Genomic DNA, 15,592 nt, shown 5'->3' on the forward strand with positions numbered 1-15,592 from the left:
GGCAGACACGGCTTCCTATGGATAAAGTATAAAGCCTATTGTGGTCTCCCAATATATACTGGACAGTACGTGGGAGCACAAGTCCGTACTGGCACTTATCGTCTCAAAGTGGAGGAATCACCCAACCAGCAATGAAAACAACAGTCACCAGGCTTTACGACGCCGAAATACGTCTCTAGCCTAGACATCTAAATGTTGTGCGTTAGGTTCCAAAGCGTTTTTAGATTCATTAAATTTATTTTACATTTGATCTTGCTTAAGAAATTTACCTTTCAGGTTCACCGCGTGATGTAGATATACAATTCCTAAAATGAAATCTAAGATGATAAACAATCGTTTAATCTTCTTTTTGCAATGAAAATCCTAGCTACTAAGGAAAGAGAGACGATATTCTTTCAACATAGAGCAGGGAGCACACACTATATGCACTGTCCTAAATCAAACCAACAAACAGACTAAATGCAAATGCACATGCATGTATTTGTTTTCAGCCTTCTTAATGTGTGGATGATAGAAAGAAAGCTAAGTGCAAATCTGAACTATTTTTCAAAGCGACATTACTAACAAGTTTCTTTTCAAGACAAAATGAAGACAATGATGACACTTTGTTATTTGGAATTGAAAACTTGCTTTCGACACTTGAAAAACTATTAATTCAAATAAAATACAAGATTAACAGTGTAATCGACTGTCAAGAACAATCAGATTCTCTTCTATGACTGAAAATGACACTTGCGACACTTTCAAATCAAGAAACGACAGTTCAATTACGCTACTTCTTTGTAAAAGAGAACTGAAAATGGCTCACAATACATAAAAAAACATTTACATTTCTTTGCACAATGGAGGTGGAATAATGGCAAGGAAGGGGGTTTCCAACAGAGGTATACTAACTACAGACAACAAAACTCCTGAATAGAGCTGAAAAGAGTGAAAAAAACCAAAGTCTGGAGGCAAAATTAGCCCTTTCTGATCAGCGCACCTGTTACAAAGGGATTCCAGTATGCATTCCACCTACAACACACGGGAAGTGCAATGCATACTGATATCCTTGAAGAGAGGGTGCAATGGTACAGTGCGAGACTTTGATCCAGTTCTTGATCACAGTTTGGAGCAGGGATTTTGGCTGAGCAAGTGGTAATTAGTAAATAAATCACAGGGGTAGATCTAAGGAGGTTACTATAGCCACCACAAGGGAAATTAGAGAGCTTGTAAATCGACTGTTCAGTTCATAAAAAAAACCCGGAGATAGACTGAAGTAGCATTGATCTACTTTGCACTTGCATAGAAAATGCAGTTTGAAGGCTAGCTGGCTTGACTTCAGGCTCCGTTTGTAAGTTTATAAAGCAAACAAATATAGACAAACAAACAATCTATTCGTTCCCCAACGGAGTCGCCATTTTGTTATCGGGAAATCTAGTGTCTATGCAGAGCTACTAGTCCCACTAAGGCTGGTAGCTACCTTAGAAACAAACAAACCAAAACCACTTTCATTTTCCTTTATGAGAAGTAGATAAGAGGGGAAAAAAGGAGACCAACCTCTGTCTTGCGCTTGGTTCCTTGCTTGATTCCTCTCCCTTCTGATAGGTCTTTGCCACTCGCTTCCTCGTCTACCCAGCTTCAAAGAGCACCTGTGGAATCAAAGCAGCATAACACTATCAAAGAACAGAGATCTACAATCATAAACAATATAGGACCAGATATATATTGACCACACAAACGCATATATCATCAATCATACAAGAATGTGGAGGAAAACATGAATAGCTTTATTAATAATCAAGAGTAGCAAAGAGGATTACAACCAATTGTTCTGACCCATCGTCATCCTCTCAGAAAGAAAGCCCTTCTTCACCTCATGAAAAGCTTAGATCACCCAACACTATGATGTTGCACCAAGAAACCAGCAGCACTTCCTTACAAGATACAAAATTCCAGCCTCTGGATCTTTGGGATGAGGGATCCATATATAGATGTTTGCAAGGGGGGGAGTCAGATTTTGAGATTTGATTAGTGTCCTCTCTCTGATAGTTCTTGATTCCACTTGGAGATTGATGATCTCTTACTTATCCGTGGGCGAATGCAGAGAAGCAAGTGTCACAGGAGAAGTTTCTAGAAGATTCCATGATCCTCCACCTCACAGATTGACCCTGCCATTTGTCCACTCTCGCCCATTGCACCCCATAGAAGGGATTTTTAGTATGCATCGCATCTCCCGTGTGAATTTAGGTGGGATGCAGCGCACTTTGACCATGGAACAAGTGAGATGGTCCAGCTTTGACCAGTTCTGAGTAGTTTTTCATGGAGAACTTCTGGGAGATGATGTAATCAGCTGACCTTGTTCTTTTAGGTGTTGGAACAACACTTTTAGGGACTTAAGAGCCCTTGGTTTATGGACATTTATGACTAGGGTTGCAGTGCCCAAAAATTTCTATAACACCAGGGGCGTCGCTTCCCAATGGGCCAATCTATCGGCACTCCATTCTGGAGAACGATGAAATCAAGAGGTAGATTCAGGAGCTACTGTAGAAAGGTCACATCCGTCCAAGTTCATCACCCTGTGGGAGCTCGATTGTGTTGGTACAAAAAATGGATGGGACTTGGAGACTCTGTATTGACTATCGGTTGCTAAACAAGATCACTGTTCATAATAGGTACTCGATCCCATGAATTTATGACCTCCTGGACCAACTGAAGGGGGGAAAATATTTCATCAAGATCGATTTGAAGTTGGGATTTTACCAGGTACCAATTGAACCCTCCTGTTATCACTCTAAAATCTTTGTCTCTAAGCTTTGGTAAGTTGCCTTGTTTCTAATCATAGTCTTATAAGTTTTGAGTCATCTCATCACAATTAGTGTCATTCTCATTTACAAACCCTTCTACTAGTCATGGTGTTAAAGGGTCTCTAGGTCATTTCACGCTTTAAGAGTTAGGTCATAAGGTTAGAAGTCTTTCAAGGTCATATCTCTTTTCCATCAAAGTTTAACAGCCTCATTCCATGTCCTAGAAGCCTCACCATGAGTTTGGAATTCATATCTTACATCATTTTGGAGAAATTTTCAATCTAGCTACGAAATCAGTGTTTTCGCAGTGCGCTACGAAATCCCTGAAAAAGCATGTTTCAGCATAAAAAACTCTGCTTTCTGCGTTTAACTAGTCAACTTCCAGAAGGGTTTCTGAGCAGCTGAGAACTCAATTTTGAAAAATGAAAGAGGATTTTCTTCCTAACATACCAAGCTACAAAAACCTCTTTCATTTTCGTCAAAACCATTCTGAGGTGGGAAGAATTTATGATCAAACGTGCGTTACAAAACTGCTGTAGGTGCAAGTTTTTCACAAGCATATTTCTCTGTTTTACACCTGTTTTTCAAAGACATATTCTGGGTGGTAGGGAAGGTTTTTCAAAAAACCAAGAGCGGTTTTTGTTCAGCATGGATTGGTTCACAAAAGCCTCCTTCAGTTTTTCCAAATACGTGTTTTGTGAGAAGTTATGAGCTCTGTCCCAAGACCTATTTTTCAGCCAGAACAGAAGCTTATATCTCATGTCATCTTCACTTACCGTTATATCGGCAATGTAAGAAAAAGGAGGCGAGATACATCAGAATGGTTAACAGGCAATTGAGAGCTGGGATCAAAGTTATGAAAAGGAAAATTGAAGACTTAAAGATACAGTTAAGCCAGCAGAAAGAATTTCCTTAAGGCAGTCACACATCAAGTAAGGTTTTGTTTCAGATTTTGATGGTCTTCCTTGTTATAATTCTACTGGAAGAATCATACCTTTCGATTCAGTTTTGAAAAGTTTTGGAACAATTGAAAAGGATGTTTGAATATCAAGAGGCTTAAAATAGCAAAATTTTGGTTGAAACTGTGTTTTTTGGAATTACACCGCAGTTTCGTAGCGCGCTACGAAACTGCTGAAGCTGCACAATCTAATCTCAGTCAACTGATTTTGAAATACAAGTGGAAAATTTTTGAAAAGGGAATATCTTCAAGGGATCATCTAAAGGTATCAACTTTCAACAAGGTCAAGACAGGTGGAGGAAACATGTATTCGAATCCAACTCTAAACTTTTTGCCATAAAGTGATCACATTTACTACAGTCCAAGATATGTCAGGCAGCTTGAAGAAGTTTTGACCTTCACACAGGAAAGAGGTTGACAGCACATCAAGGACGTGGCATTCAGATATATTTTGGATAATCGAAGATGAAGGGCATGGTTCATTGGATTCGAATATTTTTGAGGAAAACCAAAGGCCGATAAACAGGGGTAGTTTCCTATGTTTCAAGGGAAATGGAGAAGATGTGACATTGAGGACCAGTATGGAGCTTCGAACACCCATCACAGCCAAACTAAAAAGGACCACATGTCAAAGAACGAGAATGATTGTAATTAAGGCTATTATTAGCATAATAAGGAGTTAGACTCCTAGTTGATTTAGATCTCTAAAAAACTCCAGTCAACACTTCGTTGTATTTATTAAGTAGTTAGAGTTTAAGAGTTGTCAGTAATAGAAGTAGTTTTCGAATTCCCCTCATGCTTGAGGAGGAATCTCAATCAGTTAGAATAAGAGCTCTATATATAGCTGAAACAATAATGTACAAGGGGTTGGAAAATGTTAGAGAAAAAAGACTACTTTTGTAAATGATATGCAGGGATTGATATATACAGAAGCAGTTGGACTTTTCTGAAGCTGAGATTCTTAGTGTACTTCAGTGAGCTTCATCTTTTATCTTTGAAATGCTTTACTTCCATAGTCTTAATGCTTACTTCTTAGGATTCATGAAGGATTTTTTATGTTCATAATATGTGATGTTGTCCTTTTCTTAATTCTTACAGTGGTATGGATGTATAATCACTCAGAATTCACTGAATTGTGCTCTGACTTCCTGTATACATTCATAAACTGTGTGGTCCCATATGAGTTTATGTTCTGAATGTTTAAATGTTGAATGCCCTGACTTCCATGTAGGTATTAAACTTTGATCTATCACTTTAAATTCTTTCCTTTTGAATACCTTGATGTATCATTACTCAGAATTCATGCCCACATGCTCTGACTCCTATGAACTTCAAGTTATTGAGACTTTCTTGAATGTGTCACCCTTTCATTGAAGTATATACAAGCCTCAGTTTTATAAGAAGAGCTATTTGTTATCCTTATCTCTGTCACTGACTGCATAGCCCAATGGTAACAAGTCTCCATCTTCCAATCTACAAACATATAAAATCACAAACCATAGAGTTAGCCATCTATCCATATATTTAATCAATATCATTAACCCTTTGAGAGAGCCCTCTTAGGCTAAGGAGGCTAAGCCTTAGCTAAAAGATTGGTTTGAAATAGTTACACTGAGATAGTCTGATCAGCAGCCTATCAGGGTCCTATTTTGGTGATAACACCTCCAATGTGTGGAAGACTACCTTCAAAGCCAAGGAGGGCATTTTTGAATGATTGGTTATGCCTTTCAGGTTGACGAATGCTCCTGCAACCTTCATGAGGCTAATGGATGACATCTTGCAGCCATTCACCGGCTCATTTGTAGTGGTATACTTGGATGACATCTTGATCTTCAGCCAGAGTTGGGAAGATCATCTACACCACATCCGACAAGTTCTCCAAACACTACGACAACACAAGTTATGTGAAAATTTGGAGAAATGCACTTTTGGCATGACCTAGGTTCAGTATCTGGGATACATTATTGATGATCAGGGGGTGCATGTGGATCTAGCCAAGATCCAAGTCATTTGGGATTAGCCATCTCCAACCAATCTGATGGAGCTCCATAGCTTTCTATGTCTTGCCAACTTCTACCGTAGGTTCATGTTGGGATTTTCTCATATCACTTGGCCCTTGAGTCAAGTCACTAAGGGAGGAGTGAAAGAAAAATTCTTTTGGTATGAATCTCAACAAAAGGCATTCAAAAAGTTGAAAGATCGCCTCTGCTCGGCACTAGTGCTCATATTACCAGACTTGCAACAACCATTTGAGGTTGAGACAGATGCCTCTGACTATGCTATTGAAGCAATCCTTACTCAACATGGGCATCCAGTGGCATATCACAGTGAGACACTTTCAGACACAGTCTCGAAGTATCCCACTTATGGCAAAGAGATGTATTCCATTTTTCAGGCCTCCCGAAAATGGAAGCATTACATTTTGGGGAAGGAAATGGTCATCGACATAGACCACTGACCCCTGTAGTTCATACAAACACAAGGTAAATTGCAGAATGATCGCCATCAGAAGTGGTCCACATACTTGCAATAGTTCCATTTGAATATCGAGTATAAGAAGGGCAGCACCAATAATGTTGCAGATTTCCTTAGTCGACCACTGATCATGGCATTAACCACCGTGCTCAACTCTTGTGGGCATGAGACTGCTAATTGGCCACTTCTCTACAAAAGCGACCTAGAATTTGGCCACACATACCAAATACTCTTGGAGGGTCAACATGTTCCATATTTTCAGCACTATGATGCCCTATTATGCCACATGGGTCACCTTTGTGTTCCTTCAAGCGAGCATGCCAAGATGATTTGGGAAGCACACTACAGTCAGGTTGTTGGGCATTTCAGGGTCGAGAAAATGGTGGCAGTACTGAAAAATTATTTCTATTGGCCGAATCTTCGACAGGATGTTGGGAAGTACATGAGATAATGCAGTGCCTGTGCCATTGCCAAACCGACCATCAAGAAGCAAGGCTTATATACCCCATTGCCTACCCCAAGTCAACCTTGGAAATCCATCTCCATGGATTACATGTCAGGCCTTCTTTCCACTAACCATGGAAACGACTGCGTTTTTGTGGTCGTCGACAGGTTCTCGATGATGGCTATTATGGCGGCTTGCAAGACGAATATCACAGTAGAAGCCATTGCTAAACTCTTCTTTGAATGAGTGTGGGTACACTTTGGGATCCCACAGACTATCATCTAAGATCGGGAAAGCAAGTTCCTCAGTACATTTTGGTCTAGTATCTAGTTGGTGCTAGACACCAAACTCACTAAGTCGACAGCGTTCCATCCTCAAACTGATGGTCAGACAGAGGTTGTCAATAGGATGATCGTACACATTTCGCACATGTCCAACTCAAAGCATCCACGCACATGGGACGAGAGCCTCCCCTATGTCCAGCGCAGCTACAACCGAGCTCTCCACAGCTTGACTGGCCATAGCCCTTTCTAGGTGGGCTTGGAATTCTAGCCACAATGTCCCATTGATGTGGCCATTCCATTTGCAGCTACTCATGCAAATTCAGCCCATGCCCATTTTGAAATAGATAAGGCAAATAGCTTCATTGAGCACATCCAACATATTCACGAACAGGTCCATGACATTATAGAGAAATCAAATGCAAAGTACAAGCAGAGACATGACCAACATCGGGTGCCACACAAGTTTCGGGTCGACAACAAATTCTAGTTGCATTTGCAAAGGGAATGCCTTACCGGAGCCTATCGAAAACTCGGACCACTTCGATATGGTCCTTACACCATTACCAAGGCTGTGAGAGATAATGCATTTGAGCTCAACATTCCCCCATTCCTTGGCCTGCACCCAGTGTTCAATGTGGATTGCCTTCGGCCATACTTTCTACCATTATTAGACACATCCGACATTGCAGAACAGCTCACACCCACAGATTTAAATCTAGATTGCATGGAACAAGCTACAACTGATCGGATCATGGACACACAGATCAAGCATACTCGCCAGCATAATATCCAATTATATCGAGTTGTAGCCCAACTCCTTCACCAGGGCAAGTGGCTCACTAGAGACCAAGTTCAATAGAAGTTCCCTAATCTCAAGGAGGAACTCAACGCAATGGGGACCATTACTTCCTAAGGGGGAGGAATGATCCAAGTGAATATTGGTGGCCACCCACCAAGTCTACTTGGACTCCCACCATTATTTTTTTCAGCTTTTCAGTTTCCTTAATTGTAGCACAATGTACTATTTTTAGCAATTTTTCGGGTCCTGAACTTCTGGAGCCGTTTTGAGGCCCTAAACGACATTTTTCGGGAAAAATGAGAGCAACATGGGTCCACAAATAGATATTGCTCTTCCCAAAGTTGTATTTCTCCGATAGATCTTTCTAACGAGATATTGTGCGCGTCAAACGAAGATTGTATGCCAAAGCTACGACCTTGGGAAGTTGATGTACCAATTTACCCAAATGGGGCCCACATTTTGGCGTTTCATCTTCTAGGGTTAGGTTTTTGAATGTTTATGGTTTTCCATTGTTTCTCAACAAGAAATAGGCCTTTGAGCTTCATTGTAACAAAGTTCAGAGGTGTGTAGCTGCCACATCTCTTCTTAGAGATAAGGTACCATCACCCTAGCTCGTTTATTTCCATTTCTATTTGTAAGCATATTTCAGTATTTTACATTAATGAAATGAAGTATTATTTCCGCTGCATCTTTGTGTATATGGTTATCTCTGTATTTGGTTGCGTTTCTGTTTAAATCCGGATCAAGTTTGCTTATAATGACATTCCAAACAGAAGTACTGGAATGAGTCCATTTCATATTGTTTTTGGAATGAATCCAAGAGGTGCGTATGAGCTCAGGAATTTGGGCAAACAAGAGACAAGAAGTGCAAAAGCTGAAGAGTTTGCAGAAAAGATGTAGAGACTACAAGAAGATGTCAATGGCATATTGTAGGAAAGCAGTAGTAAATACAAACAAAGAGTGGATATGAAAAGAAGAGAGAAAGAATTCCAGGGAGATTTAGTGATGGTGTATTTAAGAAAATAAAGATTTCCTGCTAAAACTTACAATAATTTGAAAATGAAAAATATAGGACCATGTAGAATTGTAAGAAAGTTTTCAGCTAATGCATATGAAATTGAGTTGCTAGAAGGGATTGGAATATTGCCTATCTTCAATGTTGCAGATTTGTATCCATACAAAGAGGCATAGAAAGAGCTATAGGAGGGAAATACAGGAGATTTAGTTCAAACTGTGAACTGGGAAGAACAAATCACTACAATAAAAAAGGACATTGGTGAGGGGCGAAAAATGTCATCATAAGCTCATTGGTGACGGTCAAAAGAGTATTCGTCACTAAAAATTGAACATCACCAAAGGTGGCATCGCCAAAAGTATAGGTGTTTTAGTGACATAAAACATCCGTCACCAATAATGATTTATAATGATGGATAACGACCGTCACCATTTCATATGAGCAATGGTGATGGACCATAGCCTCTGTCACCAAAAATTGAATGTCACCAAAGGTGGCATTGCCAAAAGTATAGGTGTTGTAGTGACATTCAAATTTCGTCACCAATAATGATTTATAATGATCGATAGTGACTGTCACCATTGAATATGAGCAATGGTGATGGACCATAGCCTTGGTCACCAAAAAATGAATGTCACCAAAAGTATGGGTGTATGATGACATTCAAGGTCCATCACGAATATTGATTATAATGATGGATAGTGATTGTCACCATTTCGTATGAAAAATAATGATTTATTGCGATGGATCTTTAATGGATGTCATTATTGGTGCACATATATGGTGACGTTCATTGACCGTCACCAAAAGCCACATTTCTAGAAGTATAGGTGTTGTGGTGAAATTCGATGTCCATCATGAATAATGACTATAATGACAGACAATGACCTTTACCATTTCATATCAACAACAATGATTTATGGTTATGGACCTTTGGGGGTTATCACTATTGATGCGTATATATTGTGGCGTTCGTTGACCGTCACCATTTCATATTTTTGGTGAGGGTCGAAAAATGTCACGAAAGCTCATTGGTGATGGTCAAAAGAGCCTTCGTCACCAAAAAATGATCGTCGCTATTCCATATGGATGTTAGGGCACGATGGAATCGAACCACCAACCTCCTTCTTGTAAAGCAGGTGCTCTTCCATTGAGCTAGCACCCTTTAAAGAATTATATTTCTTAAAATTAGACTTGAAACTTAATAAATTGTAAATTCAACAACTTTGAATAAATTAAAGTCTCAACAATATTTTACTAAATAAGAAAATCAACATCGAAGATGTAGGTCCCTACCTACTGGTTATTGAAGTTATGAAAATTGGGTGGAGGGAAAAATAGTTATGTATACGAGAATCAATATGTTCAGTTGAATACTCAATTATAAGTGAAACTCTGAAGACATTTATAACCTATAAATGACATATAACTATTAAATGCACCAAATATTGCAAAGGAAATGTCATAAGTGGATATCATATGGAAGAAGAGGAGGCAGGGACTTGGAACCCTTGTACATCTTCGAATGCCTTAGCACTTGGCACATCTTAGCTTGTTTGACATGTCTTCATACTATCCGGAACATCTTAGCATGCCCTAGCATTCCCTAACACACCTTGGCAGTCATGACCTCATAACTAGCATTACATTTTTCCATGACTTGGGAACCTTACATTCACTAGAACACCTTGCCACTCCCTAGTTGTCATGCCCTTTGTTATCCTCCATAATGTCCCAGGCTGATGACAAGATTGACGGAGGTAACCACAAACCAAGATTTTAGTTTGGTAGCTAGCCCTACCAAACCAAAGAGGGCTCTCTCTATGAAATCAAAACCAAGAGATGACTGGAATGTAAAGGATTTTAGGCTAGATAGCTAGGGTTAGGTGGGTTTTGGAAAATTTAGGGACTTGGAACTCTATCCACCAGTGTCTTGTCTGGCAGGGACTTTATCAAGGAGGCAAGGACTTGGAACTCTATCTAGGATAAAGCACCTAACATGCATGACAAAAGCTCCCTAGAATAGAGTACCTCCTACCTAGAAGAGTGTGCCCTGCTCAAAATATAGAACCCTTCTCTACTATGCACTTTTCTTAAAGATAAATCTATGCATAAAATAGTACTAAGAAAAACACCTAAATTAAGAAAAGTGAGCATCTAAGTCAAACTATAAAAGTATAATAAATATGGCTCTATATATGTTTTGGAAACACTAGATAGGCATGCTTTCATACAACAATAATAAGATGCCTAAAATAAATGTGATTCTTTCATTCTTGCTATAACCTCACAGCAAAACTAGAATCTACAGCATGTACCCCAAGGCTGTATGCATTTACTTAAGGTGTAGATTGAAAGGATCTGCTGAGATGAAGTACTATTGAAGGAGAAACACCTTCCAAACAACAGATAAATTCTATTGTGAATTCAACCCATTTGCACATAGACCAAGGCTGCTACTAGGTACACTTCTCCGCTGAATGGAAACTACAATGTATTGTAGTGCCGCTGAAGGAAAAAAAACTTTAGTGCAACATGGATAAAACTCTAACAGATATTGTCACTGTGCCCTCGATTGTCAATGATCTCTTTAATATAGGTAACAACTTCGATAATTGAAAAAACAAAAGGTGAGATGCATAGATCATTTGAAATGTCAGATTTGGGCATACTTTATTATTGTTTATGAGTGTTAGTATAGAAAATGCAAGGTAACTTGTTGTGTATTTATGTCACAGGCCAAGGATGCGAAGAAATACATAAAATATTAAATAGCTTGGTATAAGTTGATTGCAGGTTATTTTGAAACATGAATGGAATTCTCCTTGTGCGGTTTCTAATCTAGTGGGTATAACTTTAAATAAGAAACTAATAGTTATGGGGTTGAAATTGTCTCAGTCCCAAATTTGTTCACTAGAAAGAAGTAGATCGAGTCGTCAGGTTTATGGAAGGGAACACCCTATTCGCAGGAAGATAAATTGAAATTAGTCGGGCATATTATTTCTCATCTTCTTGTACGTGTGTGCCTTGAAAAGATAACCACATCCAAAGACTCAATAACAACTTTGGTAAAGTTTATAGATGTGAAGCACTTCTGAGAAAACCCATCGCTTAATGACAATTGAGTAAGGAATATGTCAAAGGATTCAATCTCACACTCAGTCATAAAAAGGAAGTTGGGGTATCTAGCATCTTGCCAACAAACTGACTCCAACCATAATGTGAAAGGCAGGTTAACTACGAAACCTCTTTCCCACTTTGTAGTATTGTTCCCTCTTGAATTCCAATAGGTATCTAGCTACTTAGATCCACAAAACTCGTGCCAAGTAAACTCTGCATGATACAATTGTGACGTGAAAGCTTGACACACACTCTAGTTCCCCTCTAAAAGAGGGTAAGCCAAAATATTATGACAATCTTAACTGTAATTTGATCATACCATATTGAGGTATTGAATGGAATAAACAATATACTATCAATTCACTAATGAAGAACTCAAAATAAATGAATTTCTAATTGCTACAATAGTGCCTCTTGGGATTCTCAGATAAAGCACCTAACCTGCATGGCAAAAACTTCCTAGAATAGAGTACCTCCTACCTAGAAGTGTGTCCCTTGCTCAAAATATAGAAACCTTCTCTACCATGCACTTTTCTTAAATATAAATCTATGCATAAAATAGAACTAAGAAAAACACCTAAATTAAGAAAAGTGAGCATCTAAGTCAAACTATAAAAGCATACTAAATATGGTTGTATACAATATTGAGGTATTGCATGGAATAAACAATATACTGTCAATGCACTAATGAAGAACTCAAAATAAATGAATTTCTTATTGCTACAATAGTGCCTTTTGGTATTTTTGGATAAAGCATCTAACCTGCATGGAAAAAGCTTCCAAGAATAGAGTACCTCCTACCTAGAAGTGTGTCCCCTGCTCAAATATAGAACCCTTCTCTACTGTGCACTTTTCTTAAAGATAAATCTGTGTATAAAACAAAACTAAGAAAAACACCTAAATTAATAAAAGTGAGCATTTAATTCAAACTATAAAAGCATATTAAATATGCCTAAAATTGATGCACTTCTTTCATCACTGCTACAACCTCATAGGAAAACTATAATCTACAACATGTATCCCAAGGTTGCATGCATCTACTAAAGGTACAGACTTAAAGTATCTACTAAGATGAAGTATTGTTGAAGGAGAAACACCTTCAAAACAATAGATATAGTCTAGTGTGCATTCAACCCATCTAAACATAGGCCAAGGTTGCTACTGGGTACACTTCTCCCCTAAATGGAAATTATAGTGTATTGTTGCTCTACTGAAGGAGAAACACCTTCAGAGAAACACTGATAAAACTATAACATATATTTTCACTGTGGTATCGGTTGTAGAAGTTCTCATCAATATAGGTAACAACTTCGATAATTGAAAAACCAAAAGGTGAGCTACATAGATCATTTGAAATGATAGATTTAGACATACTTTATTAATTTTTAGGAGTGTTAGTATAGAAAATGCAAGGTAGCCTGTTGCATCTTTATGTCACAGACCAAGGATGTGAATAAATATAGAAAAGATTAAATAGCATGGTACAACTCGATTGTAGGTTCTTTCGAAACAAGAATGGAGTTCTCCTTTTGTAGATTCTAATCTATTGGGTATAGATTTAAATAAGAAATTTATAGTTATGGGGTTGGAATTGTCTCACAATTCATGGCAAGTCCCAAAGTTGTTCACTAGAAAGAAGTAGAGTGAGTTGTCGAGTTTATGAATGGGAACACCCTATTCATAGGTAGATAACTTCAAATTAGCTGGACATATTATTTATCCTCTTCTTGTACATGTGTTCTTTGAAAAGCTAACCACCTCCAAAGACTCAAGAACAAATCTAGTAAAATTTATAGGTGTGCAACACTTTTGAGAAAACCCATCACTTAATGACAATTGAGCGAGGAATATTTCGAACGATTCAATCTTGCACTCAGTCATAAAAATAAAGTTGGGTATCCAACATCTTGCCAACAAACCGACTTCAACCATAATTTGAAATCTGGGTTAATTATGAAACCTCTTTCCCACTTTGTAGTATTATTGCTTCTTGAATTCCAATAGGTATCTTTCTGCTTAGATCCACCAAAATTTTCCCAGGTAAACTTTGCATGCTACAATTGTGATGTGAAAGCTTGAAACACAATCTAGTTTCCCTCTAAAATAGGGTAACTCAAAATATTATGACAGGCTTCACTATAATTTGATCATACACTGTTGAGGTATTGTATGGAATAAACAATATAATATCAATGCACTAATGAAGAACAAAAAATAAATAAATTTCTTGTTGCTACATGTTAGCTACCTATACCAATAGGTTTCATTTTTCATGATTGGCAGGGGAAGTGCCAATATGATCTACTTTGGTGATACAAAGATCTCATATTCTTGTGGAAGAAATATACTTACATTTGGTTGATGCTGCCCTACTTCTGAATGGGTGATCCAACAGCCTAAGCTGGGTCATGCCATGTTTCAATTTTTGTTGTAGATTAGAGAAAGAAATCTGTCCAAACAGTTCAATCTTGGCAGGTAAAGTAGATAGGTAGAGAATGAAGGTTCCCAACTGCTTAATCTGGGGCCTTGGAAGCAATAAGGTTAGTCTTAGATAGAAAATCAAAAGGAAAAGCCAAAAGAAAAGAAAAGGCACATAAGGGTTTGCAAGTCTAAGTGCACCCTCCTAGAAGTAACAAAAAATGCTAGGCAATAGAATGGGTAGGTAGTTGGGGTTGCAGAAAGCATGGTTTATGGGCAATTCACTAGCCTAAGCAAAGGTAAAAACATGGTGCCAGCGCAGATTTCCTATTTCAACAGTCTTACAACAACTTAATGAAGCATGTCTAACTTCCAGATTACCCCCCATCACATTCATTGCTAACATCCCAGTACCACCTATGTTCAGGAAAGAAGTCAAAGTCTTTTATTGATTCTTGTCTCTTTAAGAGCCACATTTCTTGTGTAAAATTCTTTTCATTTTGATCTACTTCCTAAACTAAGTTGATTTCATATAAAACTTAGTTTTTCACCCCCTTCCTCCACTCATATTAACTCCTAAACTTCTTATTATCTAAATCCCCTATGTTCCCCTTTTCCCTTACTATTATAAACACTATGGTGTATAAACCCCAAGCAATGTATAAATATTCCCTCCCCCCTGGGATTATAGCCATATGTCCAAAGTCAGGGATTAAATTGACCTCTGGTCAGTTTAACAACCTAAGCCCTACCCCTCTTTTCCCTTCAGAAACCTTTGAAACCATTTACCCACTTCATTTGCAAAAAGAACTTGTAAAAAACCCACTATTTTACCCCTAACCCGCGTTATTTGCAAAATGCACGAAAAAAACCCATTCTTCCGCTTTACCCAAAGTTTGGCGCAATGCGCATTTTCATAAAAAATACATTGAAAAACCCATATAATTTGCCAAAATCCAAAGTCCCCGCTAGGCACGCATTTCAAAGAAAATATTAAAATATTCCCGCATTGTTGCCGTATTGTCCTGGCGCCTTAGCGATCCGTCGACCGTCGGATCTGGGTTTTTCCATCCGACGGCCCACATTCATATCGAGTCGGCCCCTATTACCGCACTTTACCGCCCGAGAAACTGTCAGAGGGTGACGTCAGGCCTCTGCCACGTGTCACCCCCATATTTTCTCGGGCCGCCCTCTGACAATACCATGACCGTATCCAGAGCGGTCCGAGAAAATCCACTTACCGCTTGTGCTTTACCGCCATGCCCACGTCATTACTACGTCACGCCCATGTC

This window comes from Pinus tabuliformis, chromosome 8 (genome assembly GCF_031772625.1).
Source record: "Pinus tabuliformis cultivar Carrire ecotype Pingquan chromosome 8, CPIR1, whole genome shotgun sequence".
NCBI lineage: Eukaryota > Viridiplantae > Streptophyta > Pinopsida > Pinales > Pinaceae > Pinus > Pinus tabuliformis.